The sequence below is a fragment of the Hydra vulgaris genome, chromosome 09 (genome assembly GCF_038396675.1).
Source record: "Hydra vulgaris chromosome 09, alternate assembly HydraT2T_AEP".
Lineage (NCBI taxonomy): Eukaryota > Metazoa > Cnidaria > Hydrozoa > Anthoathecata > Hydridae > Hydra > Hydra vulgaris.
Genome location: NC_088928.1, coordinates 13925777 through 13946983, shown reverse-complemented (window position 1 = coordinate 13946983; position 21207 = coordinate 13925777).

Here is a 21207-nt window from a genome sequence, read left to right as displayed (position 1 = left end):
AAAAATCATGAAAAGAATTCATTTTTATAATTTTTTAAAAGGAACTTATTTTCATGTCTGCATTTAGAAACTAATTCATTAAATTTTCTTGATCTAAATGAGTAATAATTTCAATTTTTTCTTGTAAACATAGTATACATTTTTTGGAAATGTTGTTATAGGCAGGCGCAGTTTTTAGGATAGACCAGTTTAATTTAGAATTATTATTTTTTTCTATTAGTTGCTAAATATATTTACACAGCTAAAATTGAGCTAAAATTTGAAACAATAATTGCAAAAAAGTGAAATAGAAATAGAAATATAATTTGGTTCAACCCTCCGTACAGCAAAAATGTTTCAAAAAACATTGGAAAAGCGTTTTTAAAATTAGTTGAAAACATTTCCCTCCCTTTATTAAATTGCACAAAATTTTTAACAGAAACACTATTAAAGTAAGCTATAGATGTACAAAAAATATTAAAAGAATAAAAAAGGCCATAATTTTGCATTGACTAATAAAAATGAATTTCTCAAAGAAAAAAGTACTGAAAATTGTAACTGCAAGCAAAACTTTACTGCCCAATGAATGGCAAATGCTTATCAAAAAATATTATTTACAAATGCATTGTTTCCTCTCAAAACAACCTTAAAAAACATTATATTGGCTTAACCGAGGGCAAATGGAAAAAACGTTATGCCAATCACAAACAATCTTTTAAACATAAAAAAATACTCAAAAGAGACTATGCTGTCTAAATATATTTGGCAACTAATAGAAAAAAAAATTAATTTTAAATTAAACTGGTTTATTCTAAAATCTGCGCCTGCCTATAACAACATTTCCTAAAAATGTATACTATGTTTACAAGAAAAATTTGAAATTATTACTCATTTAGATCAAGAAAATTTACTAAATAAAAAATCAGAATTAGTTTCTAAATGCAGACATGAAAATAAGTTCCTTTTAAAAAATTATAAAAACAAATGACCAGTCCAAATTTATCGCAGAAACATTAGATAATTAATATAAATTAAAATTAATTCTAAAGAATTCTTTTCATAATTTTTTAATTATCTAATGTAGTTGATGCAACTTCCTGGTTGCAAAATACTTCAGTTATTACATAATTAATTATAACAATTCCCAACTTCCTGTGAAATAAATTTTCTATAATTTGAAAATTTTTTTAAGGTTAGACATTTTTCCTGTTGAACCTACTGATGGTGAAACACAGTGTTGAAGTAATCAAAATTTAGATAAGTGTTTTTACTAATTTATTATTGTTCTGTTCTTTTAGAACATCGAGCACTCTGTTTGTAGAATACACTAATATAATTTATATATATATATATATATATATATATATATATATATATATATATATATATATATATATATATATATATATATTTATATATATAATATGAATATATATATATATATATATATATATATATATATATATATATATTATATATATATATATATATATATATATATATATATATATATATATATATATATATATATATATATATATATATATATATATATATATATATATATATATATATATATATATATATATATGTTCCGCCAAATAAACACCGAGTATTATTGAGTGTAGCAATTATACTTTGATTGACTCCATTGTGTTTTAAATTGAATATCTAAAATATGGTAAATAAAAATCATTTACTTTAAAATTCCAAAGGCAAGTAAACTTTTAAAAACAAAATTATAACTCGAATTAAAAAAATCTTCAGAATCGAGATGCGTACCTTATATTTATATTTTGTAGAGTTAATTTTTACAATATCAAATGATAAATCTTCGTAATTCACATTTATAAAAGGAGGAATAAAGTATTCCCAGGTTGCATTAAATGCTGATTCAATTAAGTTGATATAGTCCAAATTAAAACTGATATCCAAAACATATCTAAAAATCAAATCAACTCTTGATTTACATCTAATAGGGGAAAGCGGAGTTGGTTGTCACACTTTTTACGTTTTAGACTACTCACCTTTTATTTTATATTTTATTTTATATTTTTACACGAAAGTAATATAACTATTTACGGAAATTATTACAGTATTTTTATGACATTGAGTGAAATATTTTTGTAAAATCATTTATCAAAGACCTCTTTTGTGTTGGGATTGCATCTCGAAATTCGAAATTCGAGAATTATAGAATTCGTTTTGATAATATAGTTTCGAATTGTAAAAACTTTACAGCGAATTCGGAAATTAAAATTAGTTTTTTCGTGCTCTCTCCAGCTTTTAAATTGTGTTTTTGTTTCTGTACATATAAATATTCTACATTCTAATTCTAAAAGAAGAAATTAAGAAAACAATTGTAAATTACGGTTATCCTGCTTAATACAGGTAGAGATGGAGAAAACATTTCTAAATTGCAGTTACCAATTTCATGTCTTCAATCTATATCCACGTGTAATAAATTCTTGAGACTTGCTTATTGCGTTATTGCATTATTACGTTAATGCAGTCAAAGGTTTCATGTTTTCATTTCATATGCACATGTAATAATTTTATTATTTTGGTATAACCTTGTGATTCTATATTTTACGATTTTCAACAGTGTTGAGATTTGCTTATTGGAGTGCGGGGGTGTATTGAATTATTTGGACCAATATTTTTTAAACAGGTAAGCAAATAATAGCAGCAATAATAGCAGCTTTAATTTAACAACTTTATTTGATAGCTGTTTAATTTTAATTTTGTTTTGTTTGACAAGTTAAATTATTATTAACAGTACATCCGCAAATGTCTTTAAAGGGGAGTTATTCCGAATACACAAAGCATTGCAAAAATCAAAATTCTGTTTGGACTCATTTTTTAAGAGGATCAAAAAAACTTACAACAAAATCTAAAATATTTTATGAAATAGTAAAAGCCGCTGGTTCAACAACAACAGCGCAGCACACGGATTTAAGAACAATACACAATATCAATGTATTAAAACGAGATGTTGTGCAAGTTGAAGGTCCAGAAAGCAGCGCATCAAATATGATGATTACAAACTATTTATTCAACAAAATAGATGAATCACTTTCTGCAATCGTATCACGAAAGTCTGTCTTAGATAATATGCCATTCAAAGTTTTCTGTTCGTCTATCGATTTGAGAAATTTATTTTTGGCTAAAGGCGCTCGAGATTATGTATAACCAAAATAACCTAACTCGATTTGCAAAATGGTTTTAGAATACGCGCAAAAAATGCGGGCAAAAATGGTGCAGAATTTTATAAGTTTAAAAGAAGATTGAACAAGATTTTGCTTAACTCTAGAGGAATGAACATCTTCAAGAAACCGATGTCATTTAAATCTAAATGTCCATACCAAGAAAAAGTTTTGAAAATTAGGTTTAGTACCAGTTGAACGTTTTCCTGCAGAGAAAAGCATTACGGCACTTAAAACCATATTGCAAGACAACAATCTAAATATAGAGATATTTAGATTGTTGTCTTGTTCAATCTAAATAAAGATATTACGTCTATAACAACTAATGGAGCAGCTGTGATGCAAAAAGTTGGACGGCTTTTGTTTCGTTTATCGAAATTTTATTTTTCCAAAACATCAAATGATATCCTTTAAGTATACGTGAAACAAGTATACGGAAAACAGTTGAAACTTATTATGGACACTAGAACTAGTTGAAATAGCTATGTCGAAATGCGTGAAAGATTTAACAAGCTAAAAAGCTGTGTAAGAAAGGTATCGGTTGACATTGCATCTGATATCGTTATTCTAGATGCTGAAATTTTGTCGATTAATAACATGGAACCCCTTTATCGAGAATCTGCATTTTGCTGATGCAGCATTTTCTTTTATGCATAAGATTTTCGGATCTGATGAACTTTCATTAAAATTAAAGAAGAAATTAGAAAACTGAATAAGCCAAAGACGAACTAATGTTTCTGGAACTCTTCAGTACTTACACAATGGTGGAAAAAGTAAGATTCACGCATCTTTCACTAGATCATTGAAAAAAACAATAACCAATGTTATTGAAAACTTTGCACTACAATTGATATTTAACACTAACATGGAAAGTTCCTCAGGCGAGCAGTCAAAAGTTGACAATGTGATAGAAGTGATGTTGGAAGAACAAACTCAGCCCTTAACATTAATGCAAAAGTTGGAGAACAAAATTGAATAGAATTTATCGTTCAACATAACGTTCAACTCAATTCAACAAATAATAAATAGGAGCTTAATTTCAAAAATTAAATCTGAAATGAAATTCTTTGAAAAGAACGGCTTTCATGGCAAATATTAAAGTCCGTCAACTCACATTCGATTTTGATTTTGCCATCGAGCGTGGAGTCTGAGCGAGCTTTATCAATTGCTGGTAAATTTTGTACAAAAGTTTGAACGAGACTTGGAGACGCAGCTTTTAGTGATCTCTGCTTCCTCAAGACATATTTTAGGCAAAAAAAACAATAATTTTATATTTTTTATTATAAAATGGCATACTATATCAGAATGTTTCTGTACTAATTGAATTTGGCATAATTTTATGCTCCATTTTTATTTTTAAAGAAAGTATTTTTTATGCAATAAATTAGGATGAATTATCTCAAATAAGTTATTTTTATTATTTTATAGACATAAAAAAATTTAATATAGTTCCGGAATTTGACTGAATTTCGAAAAAGTTTCTGTCTTATTCCGAATTCCGATTTTTTTATTTTTGTCAAAATTTGCATTTCCTACTTCCGTTTGACAACCAACCCCACCCACGGGGTTGGTAGGACCAGCTTTAGGCAGAGGCCTAAAACTCTCGGGTATTATGATTAAATTTTTTTTTTTCCGCAGTTTAGTTTGCAACGGACTGAGTTGAGGCAACTGTGACAACCATCTAAATATATTTTGTGACAAGCAACCCTTTCTAAGTAAGTTGCAAGACACCTGTAAATTTACCTAAAAGCGTATGAATTTCATGAGAATTTTTTGCGGATTAAGTTACACAAATGAATAAAAAAAACTTTAGAAATGAAGATTCAAAGCACAATAATCAGTAGTATTAATTGCTTTTAATAAAAACATTTTTATAAATCAATAATAAACTTGTTTTTTTACTGTATAAAAAATTAGTTTTTGAAATTGCTCAGCCGGCGTAGCTCAAAAATCGTTATGCATGGTTTCTTTTGCGTGCTTCTCGTCACACGTGTCGAGAAAATAGTTTCCATATAATAATTAGTTTTATTGGTTTTATAGTTTTAAAAATCAAGCAAAACATTATACTAAATTTGCATAACATTATACTAAATTTGCGTAAAGAATGTTTTAACAGTAATAAACGCAGCATTTAAATTTGACTATAGTATTAAAAAAACCGCGTAAAATTCGAGTAAAACTGACCATGAAATAAATGTGTTTTTAGTTTAGGCTTGGGTTGTGACAAACACGTGTCAATATAGGTCTTAATGCCGAAAATGAAACTAGATGTGCCGGCTGATTGAATTTAACTGGGTAATAGTTTAGAAAAATCTTTAAAAAATGGTAATAGTTAGAAAAATATATAACTTGAAAGGATGTATTGGGATTTTGCAGAAGCAAAAATATGTTTATAGGCAAAATCAAATAAAAAAGATGCATTAAAAAGAAAATGACAATGCTATTCAAAATGTCACGAAGTCAGTTACATCATATGCAAGATGTCACTAAACCGAAAGCAAATTGTAAAAATAAATAATGCTGGTTGTTTAACAATCTTTTACTTCACCACAGTGCACAGTGGGCCAGTAGCTTGACAAAATTAGAAAAATTTTAGTTATCAAATTTTGAAAACCTTTTTAATTTTAGTATCTACATATATTAGGAGAAATCTATTGATAATTTATTTTTATTAAATCCCATAGTTACCAGGACGCTAAGCATTTTAATATTGAGATAAAATAAAAAAATAAAAAAATTATAAATAAGTAATTAACGGTGACATCAACGTTGTGTTATATTTCAATTACATCTACGTTTTTGAAACAAAAAATTAGTACATGTTATTTTAGAGTATTTAGAGATAAGAAAAACCAATGTGTGAAATAAATTTGTTATAGCATGTTATCTCAGTTATTCTTTGAAAATCACAGATTAAAAAAAAAAATTTCTTAAGAAACTTTTTTTTTGCCGCACAATAACTAATAATTACCACAATTTGCCATGTGTATTCTTATATTTATTTGAGCTATATGATGCTTCAATCGAGTTTTAATTGATTGCTCGTCCCCTTAAATCCCCGTTCAGATTTTATGTATGTTTTAACTTGGTTGCTATGGTACTAAATTTTGCATAGCAACAACTCATTTTTACATTAACGTTGTTTTAACAGTATTTTACTTACGCTAAATACACAATATTGGGGGTATGTATTAAAATGAGATTCAGAATTCTTATGAGGTTAACTTTTTTTGGTTACTATGGATACCTTACTTTGCATAACATAGCAACAACATATTTTCGGTAGTTGTTAGTAATTTAATTACTAACACTGACAGTAGTTTAATTACTTTTAATTTTAATTACTAACACTTGTAGTAACTTAATTACTAACAAGTATTAGTAGTCCAGGCGGCATATATATCATAACATTTTACTTTTAAATACAAAATACTTGTTACAATAATTATTTAGATATGGTTTTGTTAAACTTAGACATTCATAATTTTCTCCAAAAAAACAATCTTAGTATTTCAAAATAAAATATTACTAAAGATATATTAAAATTTATTCAGCCAAAATTTGCTGATTTTAAAGACGTTGATTTTAGACATGCTGTTAAACGATTTGTTTACTTGTATAAAAAAAAGTGGAAATCTGCAAACTATACTGTGAAAAATTTTGAAAAGAAGTTTGTGAACTGGCTTAATGAATATTTAATTGTCAGAAAAAAAGACAATGAACCAACTGCAAGTAGACGTGGTCGAAAACCAGTTGCATTTGATAATAGTTCTAATAAAACTAAAAAACGGCGTGTATCTTGTTTAATTGAATCTCATTCATCCAATGAATTATTTTTTGCTGCTAATAAAAAATTTAGAGATGAATCTGTTGTTATTGCTGCCAAGAATGTTTTAAATATATCAAATACAGATAAAGCAACTAAATATTCAGCAGACTAAGCACTGGCTTTAATAATTGATGCAAGTCTGACAAAAGCTTCCTATCAATTGATTAGAAGCGGAGCCTTGGAGAAAGAATATAACATCTACCCCGCTTACAATGATGTCAGAGATGCAAAATTGAAATGTTATCCTGCAAACATAACAGTGGAGGACTATTCAGCTTCAGTTCCTTTAAAAGATTTAATGACTCATACTTTGCAAAGAATCTGTGCAGTTCAGGAACCTGTGCTAAGGCACTTGATATTGAACGACAAAGCAATAAAAACAATGACACTAACGTGTAAGGCTGGTTTTGATGGTGCTACTGGCCAAAGCATTTATAAACAAGTTTTATCAGAACCCGACATTAACAGAGATTTAAAGCGTGAAGAATCATTATTTATTACTTGTCTTGTCCCATTGGATTTGACTGGATTTAACAACAGCAACGAAAAGGTGCCTATTTGGAGAAATCAAAAGTCGTCCTCCACAGCTTATTGTAGACCCATAAGATTTGCATACAAAATGGAATCCAAGGAATCTGTGATTGAAGAAGATCAGTACATTAAAAGTGAGATAGAAAGCTTGGGTATGATTTTATTAGAGGTTTGCGGATCTTCTATTGAAGTGAATTGTATTATTGAACTTACAATGATTGATGGGAAGGTTCAAACAATATTATCTGAAAAAAATAACTCATACCAATGCTGTTCAGTGTGTGGTGTCTCTCCAAAAAATATGAATAGTCTTGATATCCTTAATATAGATTATACTAACAGAGAGTTCAAATATGGTCTTTCGAGTCTTCATGCATGGACTCGATTTTTTGAGATGTTATTGCACATTGCATATAAAAAAGAAACAAGAAAGTGGCAAGCAAGATCTAAAGAACACAAAGAAAAGGCATCTGTAGCTAAACAAAAGATTCAGACTGATTTTATGAACAAAATGGGACTTGTTGTTGATTTCCCTAAAAGTGGTGGTTCTGGAACAAGTAATGATGGCAATACCTCAAGGCGTGCTTTTGCAGCATATGAACAAACAGCTGAAATTCTGGGTATTGACCAAAACCTTATATTCAGATTTTACATTATCTTGGTAACGCTCTCTTCAGGATATGAAATAGACTGCTTAAAGTTCAAGGATTATTGTTTTGACACTTTTAGACTATATGTGTCCCTTTATCCATGGTATTACATAGCTCAATCAGTTCACAAAGTATTGATACATGGACATGACATAATTAAAAGCCTTACATTACCCATCGGACTTATGTCAGAGGAAGCTCAAGAGGCTGGAAATAAAGACTTTAAATCTTATCGCGAAAATTTCAGCCGAAAAACATCCAGAAAAGCAACAAATACTGATCTTATCAATAGACTCCAAGTTTCCAGTGATCCTGTTATTTCATCATTGCGTAAATCAACATCCCACCAAACAAATCATAAAGCATTTCCTTCAGATGTTTTACAATTACTTAAACAATCTTCAAACGATATTATTGTTTTATAATTTTTTGATGTAATTTAAAATTGATAACGTTTTCTTGCACTATTTATTGCTTTTATTATTCCTAAAACATTATTTACCTAAATACTCAATTTTTATTCAATATAGGTGGGTCAAAATCCGGTAAGATATTCAAATATCAATTTACCACTTTGTAACTAAGGAAAGTATCCGGTAACTAAGCAATATAAATATCCATAACAAATAAATTTTAAAAATTATCACTTTTGTAAAAAGTGTGATCTCATATTGGTACTCATGCCAAATTTAGTGAATATAGCACTTATAAAATATCTGCAGATAACAAAGGTAGGTTGTTGCTAAGCAAAATAAAGGTATCCATAGCAACGAAATAAAAAAATATTACCTTCATAAAAAGCGCAGACATCATATTAGTACTCATACTAATTTTAGTAAATATAGCTCTAATATTAAATTAGTTATGAATTTTGTCCAGTAAAAGTGCATTCTGGCCCACTGTGCAGTGTGACAGAATTAAAAAAAAACTGTAGAAAACTATTTGCATGCATTTATTTAACCTATATATATTTTCATATTATTAACTTGTTTCATTAGAAATGTGAATACTAGATAAACTTATTTCCTATAAATAATGATAACATAAATAAATTATTTATCAAAATAGCAATTTTCATGAGGGTCAACAAAACTTCAATATGTTTTAGATAAAAATTGCGAAAACCTTAAAATTGAATTTATTTAATATTTAGCCGAATTAGAATATTGGAAAAACTTGTAGAAATTTAATCCTTGAAACTAAAATACAAAAAAAAGTTTGAGTTATACATACCCTAAATGAGAGGGCAACAATCTAACAAAAATACCTTTCCCAAAATTTTCCGGAAAATTCAATTTTATTGGTAGGTTTCCAATTTCATCTTTTAAACATTTTTTATTTAAAATAATTTAATTTAAAAACTTTATTTCCAGTTGATTTTTACAAGTTAGTTTTAGTTAACACTAAAACTAATTTAAATCAACACATTTAACTTTATAGTCAGTACACACACACATAAAAATGTCATAAAAAATTACAACTATTTCATTAAAAAAAAAAAAAAATGCCATGAATATTTACATCTGTTTTAACTTAAAAATATACATATATATATTTATAGTTATACATATCTTAACTAAAGATATAAGTCAGTACAAAATAAAGCAAAATTTTAAAACAACAAATTTTGCAAATGCAATTATTACCATACCAATTCTTGATATGTTTTTTGAACACCTCAACACTTTTTGCGGATATGTTCTCATTATTTAGAGTGTTCCAGAGCGAGGTGGCTTTATATAATGTACATCATGAGTCATTATATGTGGAGCCTTTAGGAGGTAGAATGAGTTTTTTGCTACAACGGAGTTTATACGTAAGATTTTTTATAGTAAAAAGGTTTTTCATAAATATTATATTTAGGCGATTAATAGATTTAAAAGTTTCAATCATAAGAAGTCTCAAGTTTCTTAAATGGATTTTTTCGGACTATTATCAAAATTTAATAATTCACCCAGGGGCAAATCGAATATTTTATAGAGAATACTTAGAGCTTTTTTATGAATTCTATTTATTTGTTTGTCATCTTTTTTTGAACAAAACATCCAAATTAGAGGACAATAAGAAAAGTGAAACATAATAAAAGCATTAAAAAGCAAAATAGATTATCATGGGATAAAAAATTTCTTATGCGTGAAAGAGAAAAACATTTACCATTAGCTTAACTGCATAACTGTTTAATGTGTTCCCCAAACTTCACATCTCTATCAATTGTTATACCAAGTAGTTTAATTTATCGGAGGCAAAAACCCTACCACTAGTCTTTTTCTTATTATTCAAAAGTTATGATTATGTAAAACTTACATAATCCTTCCTACACATACAGTATTGGACAAAACATTTGCAACCAACATCGAACAATGCTATAAAGTGTTCCTAATTTTACATGTCTTAAAAACGAAACGAACTAGACTACCACAGCAAACAGTTCAGAAGTCTGGAGTCATAGCATGCCATGACATGAGCAATCAGCTGACAAGTGACAGCACACAGGCAGAATTTCGTTGACAAGTGCCATTTTGCAGCGGACAAAACAAGTGCAACTTTTTTGGTTTGTTTCATTTTCTTAAGTCTGGTCCGTGTCAACGTCACGGAAGATTTTTAACAATTAAAGAAAGTACCCAAAAGCATGCACAAGCTTCCAGAAGTTTCCAGGAGACGCATCTGGAAGCATCCAGTAGCATCCAGAAATATCCAGAAATATTCAGAAGCATCCGGACGCATCCAGAAGCTTCCAGAAGCATTGATAACAAGCATCTAGAATCTTCCAGAACACGTTCACACAAATTCATTTTACTATATAAGAGACATGTAAATCGACATGTAATTCAGTCAATATATGGATGTCAATGAGTCAGTATTATCAAGACAGTTTATCGAAGTGAGTTTTATCAAAGTGTTTTATCGAAGAACATCAATACAAGAAGTGAAATACAACGACAACAAAGGATTCGCCACGATATACTGATAGCGAAATACAGCTTGGTCAACATTTTGTCGAGTTGCACTTGTTTTGTTTAGAAGGAAATCAACTTTTTTTAATACTTTTGATTAATTTATTAATTTTCGTGTACAAATAATGAACTTAGTGATGAATAAAACTTGAAGAACTTTGTTTCTAAACAGTTACATAGTTATTTCCCTAAATTGAAAAAAATGCAGCACTCTTATATAAAGAAACCAAATTAGCATTATTTGGTTGCACTCGTTTTGTCCGATACTGTATACAGCTTCCTACACAAATACAGCCTCTTACACATATACAGCTTCTTAAACATATACAGCTTCTTTAACATTTACAGCCCCCTTTTGGCGAAAAAATAAAAATAAGATTTTACTGGATGCATATAGTGTATGTGTCCTTTTACTGGATGCATATATTTAACATTATAAAGTAACTTTACATATTTACTTACATATTTTATTTTATTTTATAGTTCAACGGCTTTCTTAAAGTGACCTTTTACTTTAATTTAGAATCTCATAAACGGTTATACGTTGTTTTCAAGTTACTGGCAAATACTTGATAATTGAATTATAACATTATTTTAATTTATATTTTTCGTTATCAAATATCTAAAACAAATGAATTGGTTTATTAATGTAAAAATAGAGCATAGATTTCATATTAGTGAGGATGTAATCAATTTACTCTAAAATTTCTGTTTATATTCTACTTTGTGCACATCTTTTCAAATTTAACTTCGATTTTAACTTCGATTTTAACTTTTAACTTCAAATTTAACTTCGATTCAAATTTAACTTCGATTAAATAATAGGTGCGTTACTGCATTATTGTAAATAAGCAAAAAACTTTACAGGGCTGTGGAGTCGGAGCGGAGTCGTGGAGTCGAAGTCGCAACATTTTTTAGAAAGTCGTAGTCGTAGTCGGAGTCGCTAATCAAAATCGCGACTCCGACTCAAATAATAAAACTTCTCGGTATTGCGCGTGCATTCAAAAAATATATAACTTGCAAAGAATTTTTCTTATATTTGGCAAAAAAAAAAATTTTAAATTATAGCGTAATATTTTTTAAAGAATTCAAAGAAATTTTCAAAATTTTTTCTTTGGAGTTGGAGTCAAAGTTAGAGAAGGAGCCGGAATCATACTCTGAAAATTTCAGCAATTGGAGTCGGAGTTGGAGACGGAACATTTTTTTACGACATCACACTTTTGAGTATATATATAACCTTATACTTTTCGGAAGACAAGCAAACACATTTATAAGTATATACAACAAATGATTTACATATTTACTATGAGGAATAACTAGTTTAGGCTGCAACTTCTTGCAACTTTGAGCACTGTCAAGCTCTAAAGCTGAAAAAATTTTGTGGAACCCCTTTACTTTGAGGGGATTTTAATATTTAATATGAAGTAGGTTAAAAATGCAAAAAAAATTGTTGATGAATTCTGTTAATTTCGGTGAAATGAGGATGATGATAATATGTTATTTTTAAATTTGTGAACTGACTATAATATCTATACCCCATTTTCCCTCGAATGAAAATAACTAACCTTAAGGTTGTCGCATAAGTTGGGTTTACTTTTTTAAAATTATTACTTATTTTTATTCGCGCTATACTGTTTACTTTATTTTTCGCTGTATAATGAAATGTGTTTAAATATACAAATGTATCAAGAACAATAATTTTTCAATGGATGAAGTGTCCGTTTGATAAAGCAACGGAATACTAAAAGTTTGATGGTTCTACTAGTCAAAAGATTTATAAATAAAAAATAAAAAGCAGTTGTCGTAATTTATTAAATATAAATTCTTTATTTTTCACTTATGTTGTTCCTTTAGAGTTTACATAAAAAATCAGTTATTCCCATAGAACTTCCGGACCTTTTTTATTGATAATAAATTAATAAAGAGGAGCAATCAAGTTTTTAAGCCTGTTTCCGGACGAAAATGTAACCTGGAAGGAACATAAAATATAAAAAATTAAAGATAAAATATAGAAAAATTTTGGCATAATGTACAAAGCTAAGCAGTTATTAAATCAATCTTGATTAAAAAAATTTACTTTTCTTTTACGCTACTTAAGTTATCCAAACATTGGTTGGTGCAGCACTTACGCAATGTTAGTGTTATTTTATTTAATTTTTAAAAAAATTAATCGCATATACCCTACTAATACAACTTTAAAATACAACTACATTCAATCCAAAACTTATTATTTCGCTACAAAAATCTTTATTGTAAACCGAGAACCAAAGTTCGGGAACATAATATTAAATAACTAGCCGTCATAACCCGAACAATACTATTCGTGATAAGTCTTCACACCCGAATATTTTTAAACTTGTTCTTAATTTAGTCTTTATACTTTATTTTAGTAAACGGCAAAAAATAAATCAATTTAAAGTTCTAGTAACAGGTAAAATGCGAACATTGTTGCAAACCATAGATCTATTGGTTGTTAAATTATAATTAATTTATTAGAACAGTGTAATTTAAACAAAAATATATCGAATACCATTTTATTCAATTTGAAAAGCTGATGAGCAATTGTTTTTTAAATATCATAACTGTTGTGGACATTAAAATGTCTTAGTTTGCAAAAAAGTTCGCAAGTTAAAGACTATAGTTCTCTTGTCACTAAGCCCCGTAATATATACCATACATAGCATAGCTTTTAAAAAACGTGTAAGATAATACAAAATCCTTTAAATATTAATTAAATTTTCCTAAAAACTATATATTTTAAACAAATAAAGAAAGAAAATAAATAAACATATATATATATATATATATATATATATATATATATATATATATATATACATATATATGTATATATATATATATATATATATATATATATATATATATATACTATATATATATATATATATATATATATATATATATATATATATATATATATATATATATATATATATATATATATATATATATATATATATATATATATATATATATATATAAATAGATAGATAGATAGATAGATAGATAATAAAAACAGAAAAATAAAAAGTGCATGCACACACTCACATATAAATACATGCCAAACAATTAGTGGTACTTTTTACATAACATTTCAAGAGTATATAATATAAACTTTTTTACATCTTCGGTAATAAACAATTGATAAAATTAAATCATGTAAAAATTTATAATGGCATTTTTTTTTTTCTTATATGTGTATATATAAAATTAATAAATATATTCAAAATAAATAAATAAATAAATAAATATATATATATATATACATATATATATATATATATATATATATATATATATATATATATATATATATATATATATATATATAAATATATATATATATATATATATATATATATATATATATATATATATATATATATATATTATAAGCATATATACATATACATACACATATAATATACATTTATATATATACATTTATATATATATATATATATATATATATATATATATATATATATATATATATATATATATATATATATATATATATATATTATAAATATATATACATATACATACACATATAATATACATTTATATATATACATTTATATATATATATATATATATATATATATATATATATATATATATATATATATATATTATAAATATATATACATATACATACACATATAATATACATTTATATATATACATTTATATATATATATATATATATATATATATATATATATATATATATATATATATTATAAATATATATACATATACATACACATATAATATACATTTATATATTATATATATATATATATATATATATATATATATATATATATATATATAAATAGAGAGAGAGAGAGAGAGAGAGAGAGAGAGAGAGAGAGAGAGATAGATAGATAGATAATAAAAACAAAAAAATAAAAAGTGCATGCACACACTCACATATAAATACATGCCAAACAATTAGTGGTACTTTTTACATAACATTTCAAGAGTATATAATATAAACTTTTTTACATCTTCGGTAATAAACAAATGAAAAATTAAATCGTGTAAAAATTTACAATAGAATTTTTTTTTTTTCTTATATGTGTATATATAAAATTAATAAATATATTCATAATTGTAGAAATCAAATCAAAAGAGTACTTTTATTTAACGCCTTAGAAAAAATTAAATTAATTTTTGGTTTAGTAAAAGAGTTTGCCTTAGTTTTGTTTTAAATTGGTTAAGCGAAGATAGTGTTTTAAGATCATCATTTAAACACGTATGCTATAATTTTGGTCCTCGATTTGTAATTGAGTATTTTGTGGCTGAACAAAAGGTTTTGGATTGACTAAAATTATTTTTTGAAAATCTTGTGCTGTATATATGAATAAATTTTCAAAATAATGAGAAAAATAAAAACGGTGCTTTTTTTTATCAAGTTTAAACATAAATAAAAAAACTTAATAAAGATTTATTTAGACAACATTTAATATATTGAGTTTACTAAAAGTATTTTTGTATGGAAGAGTCGACCTTTATTTGTAATGATCCTAATAGCATGCTTCCGTTTACAGAGAAGTTTTTTTATTTTTGTAACGTGGGTGCACCAGGCAATATTTGTAAATGTATTTCAAACAAGATTGGTTTAAAAACTGTTTAGCTTTACACAGTATACCAATATTTTTTCAAATTATATTCTAAATTACATTTATATGTTCTCTCCGAATAATATCTCGAATTGCGCCCAAGAGTTTTAACGATACTTTCCTTTTAAAATATTATCAATAAAAATATTCGGTAGTTTCCATGGAATATTTTTTTTTTAGAAGCATGATAGAATAATGTGTAGTTAGTTTAATTAATGTTTCGGAATAGTTTATTGGATTTAAACCATTGGCTTAGTTTATCAAGTTCTTTGCTTACTGTTAAAAATAAAATATTTATATCTTTATTGGAATAAAAGAAGTTAGTATCATCGGCAAATAAAAATGAGTTATTAAATCATTAATATAAACCAGAAACAAGAGGGGACCTGGTATTTAACCCTGGGTAACACCGCATGTGATAGTCATATTATCCGTTTTTCCACCTTCGTATGAAATATATTGCTTCCTGTTAAACAAGTAACTTTTAAACCAACCCAAGTTTGAATTTCTTATACCGTAGATTTCGAATTAGGATAAAAGAATTATATGATCACCTTATCAAAGGCTTTGCTTAGATCTATTAAAACATCTAGAGTACACTTTTTTTTATTAAACCCTTTAAATAAATCATGTACAAGATGCAAGATTGCGTGATCAGTAGAATGACTAGATTTAAAACCAAGTTTTTTATTGTACAAAATTTTATTTTGGCTTAAGAAAGAATAGAGTCTATTATACATGATTCGTTCTAGAATTTTTGAAAAATATGTAAGAATTGAGAGCGGTCTATAATTAGTAACGTCATAAGGATCACCTGAATTTAAAATTGGAACAACTCTAGCGATTTTTAACTTGTTCGGAAAAACTCCCTCTTTTAAAGATAAATTAAATATATACAAGAGTGGGATTGTAATAAGTTTTATTGAAATTATAATGATGCGACTGCTTATTATGTCAACTCCTTTTTTTAACAACTTTTTTTGGGCTTGATTAAAGAAACCACGACTAATAAATCTTCTTCAGTAAGTTTTTCATTAGACAAAATATTAGTGTTATTAGAAACCGAGTATGCATCAAAGCTGGTTTGTGAGGATTGAATTTTTAATGCCAATGAAGGACTAACATTTACAAAAAATTCAATGAGTGTTTCAGCCACTAGTCGTTTCTTTAAAACGTAGTTATTGTTAAATTTGAATAGTTTTGGGATAGTATTTCTGTCAGAATTATTTTTATCAATGACATCTTTAATAATACGCCAAGTACTTTGAGGATCATTCGAGTGCTTTTTTAATTGATCTGAATTATAATATTATTTTAATTTTTTTACAAATGACTCAAAGAGTCGTTTGTAGTTTTTATAATTAGTTTCATTACGAATGTTTTTTTTTTAAGAAATTTGTCATATAGTCGTTGTTTTTTTAGAAGATTTAAGAATACCTTTAGTAATCCAAGGGTTTAATTGCGTTTTTGTTTTAACCAATTTTGATCTTCTGGAAATGCCTTGTTATAATATTTATAATACTCTGATATGAATATATCGTAGGCTTTGTCAGAGTTTTGATTCATAAATAGCCCATCCCAGTTAACACATGATGAAAGGTTATGAAAATGTTTAACTGAGGAGTCGTTTATTATTGTTGTTATTGTTTTATTTTTTTGAATATCATTTTTATTACATTTTGTGAAATAATAAAAAGTGGGAAAATGATCAGAAATGTCGGTTTTAAATACTCCTGTTTTTATTTTTATAATAAGGAAGTTTTTAGTGCTAATTTGATCAAATAAAGTTTCACTTTTTCTAGTTATGCTCGTAGGTTTATTGATGACAGGAATGTAACTATTATTATAGATTACATTGAAAAATTGTCTAGTATTTTTATTAGTGTCATAATCTAAAACATTGAGAGTCAAGTCATCAACCAGATAAACAGATTTTTTTAAAACTGAACTATTTTTAATTACACTTTTAATGTGATCTTTAAACACTTTAATTGATCCATTTGTTGGCTTGTATAAAGCATGGAAGATAATGTTTTTTAAGGTTATATTAACTAGTTCAATACACTAAGACTCTTAATCATCAGTGGTTGAACTTAAATTTGACTTGAATTTAATCAATGAGTTTTTAATAAAAATGCACAATCCCCCGCCTACCTTGCCTAATGATCTAATTTGGTGAATCACTTTGTAGTTTGGTGAATGGTAATTATAATTGTTCACGATAGTTTTTTCATCACAGCATGTCTTGCTGAGGCAAATAATTTACAAGTTAATATTAATTTTATATAAAAATTGTTATAAAGAATCGAAATTTTTTTGAAGACTTTTAATATGAGCATGAAGGATCGAGAACGAGTCGTTTCCCATTCGTTCAATGATATTTTTTGAATTTATAATGGGTTAAATTCTTTTTTTGATCATTATCATTATAAAAGTTAATATTAGGATCAGAATCTTTTTTGAAAAGTGTTGAGTTTTTAGTAAGTAATGAGTTAGATTTAAAGTTTTTTAAAGCTGAATCCTCGGCCATTTTAAATAAGAGTAATATAACAAAGAAAAAATAATAAAAATGAAAAAATATTAAAATCTTAAAAAAAAAAATTTTATAACAAAATTTTTATTTCTAAATTCTTTGACAATTAACTTTTCGTAAATGACAATAGAATATTTATACTTTTAACTCTATGACTTTTGCTTTCTTTAAAATATCTATTTCGAATCGCTGCAGTTTCGATTGAACAATCTTCGTTAATGTAAGCTCCCAATCCTTTTAGTTTGTTTGCATTCTTTAAAGTTTCAACCTTATCTTTGTAGTTTAGTAATTTTGTTGCAATAGCTCTTGGTTTTTTTGTATCTAATTTCCCTGTTCTATGAGCTCTTTCAATAACTACTCCTTTTACATTAAGTTCATTTTCTTACAAATTGATAAATTTTTTTTCCGAGTCATTTCAGCTGTTAGAGTCATTTTCTAAAATTCCTTCAAAACGAAGATTGTTTCTATTCGACGATCTTTAAGTCGACGTATTTTATTTCTATCTTCTTCTGCTTGGTTCAATTTAAAATCATCTTTTTTTCCAAATCTTTTACTTTTTTGTCTTTGTAATCTCGCAAAATCGTAACACTTTCTTCAATGCCTTGTTGAGTTTTTACAAAGTATAATATTTTATTGTTTACCTCTAAAAGTTTGACTTTTCTGCCTTCATTTTATTTTTTTAATGCTTTATATAAATGTTTTAAAGACGAAACTTCTTTTTGTAAAACGTCAATTCGATCGGTAGTTAGTTTAAAGTTTCCGCTTATCAACTTGGTTATATCTTTTTGCTGTTCTAAATGCGTTTCTTAGAATATTTCTTGTTCAAGCTTTATTGTTATTTTTGTTCTCCTTTGCAACATTATTCCTTCTTATATTTTCAACACTATTCATTAAATTCATTTGCGAAGTTATTCCTTATTCTGTTATTCGACAACCAATCATGCGACAATTTGCGACACTATCCCTTTTTCACATTTTCAACAATCAAATTTGCGACAATCAAATTTTGCGACTATCAAAACTTTGCGACATTATTCCTGTCACCCATTATATCATGTAATTAATAGTTCTGTGAAAATAATTTTTTTTTAACAATAACAAAATATATTTTATAAAGTGATCGAACCTATGTGATGAGAACTTATAAGATAATATTATTGAAACTTTTTTAGTTTTTTTTCATTTATACTTATTAAACATTTATAGTATATTTTTTCAATAACAAATTGTTATTGAAAAAATATACTATAAATTAAGTTATTCATTAATTCCCAAAATTATGGTATTATCCAGAACATGCATTACTGCGTTAAAGTGATCGTCATATCATGCGACTTTAGTCGCATTTTATTATAAAACGTTATTATAAAGTTTTATTATAAAACGTTATGTTTTATTATAAAACGTTATTATAAAGTTTTATTATAAAACGTTATTACATTTTACATTTCGTGACTTTTGAATAATAGGGTTCAATCTCCATTTTTTGACGTTGGGAATCGACCATAAATTACGCAATGCTAAATTTAACTAATAAACAAGACAAAATAATCAAAAGTTTTCACTTGCAGCGCCTAAAGTTAAAAAAAAAATGAAAATAGCGTAATAAGTTTAGTGAAAATCGCCGACTTAAAGAACTTAAGAACTCCTACTACTGTTTTTTAAATAAATTTAGCGTTACGTAATTTATGGACGATCCCTTGAGAGAATTGAAGGGTTTAGTGCTAAAAGTACTTAAGTCACAAAGTAAATGTTTTGAGAAATCTACTTTGATCAGCCATTTTAAATCCTTGTTTTGAAGTGTTATATCTCTGATCAAACTAAATTTTCTCAAAACATTAATTTTGTGACTTGAGTACTTTTAGCACTAAGCCCTTCAATTTAACTTGCGATTTTAAGTTATTCAATTATCCGTTGTTTATATTGATCAAATATGTATATTTTTTAATGTTATTTATGTTTTATAATTAATTTTACATTATTAATTGTATTATTTTTAAACTTGCTTGTTTACAAATTAGTTGATAGTTCCAACTTTATTAAACAAGGTTGAAATTAACAATGAAAAAAGGAAAACATACAATTTAAATATTATATAAATAACAATAATAAGATTAATATACTAAAATTGTATAATTTTAAACGCAAAACTATTATAAATAAATACAAAAAATTAAACTTTTTCACTATGCACATTGGGAGATAGAACCTTATAATTCTCATCTACCGATTAGCTATTTTGTCTTAAACCAATTTATATTACTTAATAAATAAAAAAAAATGTGTGTTCTAAGCAATCAATTAAACAATGTTTTGATTATTTAATTTAAAGAAGTTAACAAATTTTTACTTTTGATTTAAAAAATTTATAAGGGTATAACAAATTTTTTAAATTCTTTCAACATTACAAAAGTGAGATAGAACCCTAATATTCTAACGTCACGATTTACAAGATTTAAAAATTATTTCAAGTCTAACAACTTTACTTGGATAAATATTTAATTTAATAAACCAAAAATATAATATTTTTTTTTGCTTTTAACTAAAATGGAATCGATTGACAATCAAACATAAAAATTTAACTTATTTATAAACCCTTACACTGTTGGCTACTCCATCTTCATTTTTGCCTTCATTTTCTAATTGAATTGCATGTTGATGAGTTGCTCCTGACAAATGTCTACAAATACTATCTTTTTTAACATAATTCGTGCCATTTATAAACCGTAGAGCAGCTGCCCTCACGGCACCATTGGTTTTGGATAAGATTTTCTGTTGATGAAGCTTACATAAACTACATATGACTTTAATGACATAAATCTTCCCTTTTTCTGTGAGTGTTTCAATTTGAAAAACATCGGCAAAGTCCCAAG